General features: G+C 36.6%; 1 non-coding gene across 1 annotated transcript; it reads right to left on the bottom strand.

Moving 5' to 3' along the window:
- Nucleotides 1-985: 985 nt before the first annotated feature.
- Nucleotides 986-1092, bottom strand: LOC139879069 (small nucleolar RNA R71). The gene has a single exon (XR_011769922.1). It is a non-coding gene; the product is annotated as a small nucleolar RNA R71 (small nucleolar RNA).
- Between the last annotated feature and the right edge of the window lie 454 nt (nucleotides 1093-1546).

Here is a 1546-nt window from a genome sequence, read left to right on the forward strand (position 1 = left end):
ACGCTCTAGTTTTTAGGACATAGAATTTTCTATTTCTTCTCTATAATTTTTCTAAACTTCAACGAAAAAGCATTTTAAGCGGTTAAATTGATAGACATCCAAAATTTTCTGGTTCGTAGTAATAGTTGGATTTGTTAGTGGCGAGTTGTGGGCTTTCGATTTAAAGGGTCCTGGCTACCTGCTGCATCTATTGGCTATTCGAAACGTGGGCAAAATCAGAAAAGTCTATTAATTTGATAACTTATATAAATTTTATCTTTTATATCTAATAGGATATTCAGTGAATGCACCAAGGAAAACGTTCACCACCTTTTGTACGTTCACCACCTGTAACTCGATCAAGACATCTAGAAAATATTGTTGCCGTTGATTTTTTTTTAGAATCGTCATCCAGTCAACCAAGTACTCCAATTCAAATTTCCGATAATCCATTTTTTTAACCCGACCTCACAATTGAGAATCCGAAGGATATTCAGGGACAATTCAGAGATCCTGAACCATTAATCTTTCCTCAGGAACCACCAATCATTCAAACAGAGATTGTCGAGGAACCAACCATTAAATCAGAATCCTCTAGTGATTCAGATTCAACAAATTCAATCATGGAGAATCTGGAACCTCTAAGTATGGAAGACCGAATGCGAGCTAAACGCACTGGCCAAGGTCACCAATTACTCAACCTGACATTAATGCGCCAGATTATGAAATTAAAGGACAAATTCTACACATGGTGACTAATCAATGCCAATTTAGTGGTGCGCCGAAGGAAGATCCAAATGAACATCATCGTACCTTTAATAGGATCTATACTTTATTTAAAATCCGAGAAGTTGAGGATGAACAGATATATCTCATGTTATTTCCTTGGACTTTAAAGGGAGAAGCCAAAGATTGGTTGGAATAATTACCTGAAGGGGCGATTGATACATGGGACGTTTTAGTTGAAAAATTTCTTAAACAATTCTTTCCGGAATCTAAAGCCGTAAGACTTCAAGGAGAAATTGTTACGTTCACACAAAAGCCAAATGAAACTATATGTGAAGCATGGACAAGATTTGGAAAGTTATTGAGAGGATGTCCGCAACATGGTTTAGACACTTGTCAAATAGTACAAATATTCTACCAAGGATGCGACATCACTACACGAAAAGACATAGATATAGCAGCTGGTGGTTCTATTATGAAGAAAACCGCAACTGACGCTTACAAAATTATTGATAACACTGCTTCCTACTCACATGAGTGGCACCAAGAAAAAGATATTGTTAGATCATCTAAAGCAGCTAGAGCCGATTCTAGCCATGACTTAGATTCCATTTTCGCAAAGATAGATGATGTCGAGAGACGAATAGAAAAAATGACTAAGGATATTCACTCAATACGAATTAGTTGTGACCAGTGTGGAGGACCACATTTGACAAAAGATTGTCTCAGTATTGAACAAACAATGGAACAAAGAGAGAATGTTTCATACATAAACCAAAGGCCTGGAAATAATTATCAGAATAATTATCAACCGCCAAGACCAATTTGCAATCAAAACCAG

This window comes from Rutidosis leptorrhynchoides, chromosome 11 (genome assembly GCF_046630445.1).
Source record: "Rutidosis leptorrhynchoides isolate AG116_Rl617_1_P2 chromosome 11, CSIRO_AGI_Rlap_v1, whole genome shotgun sequence".
Taxonomy (NCBI): Eukaryota; Viridiplantae; Streptophyta; class Magnoliopsida; order Asterales; family Asteraceae; genus Rutidosis; species Rutidosis leptorrhynchoides.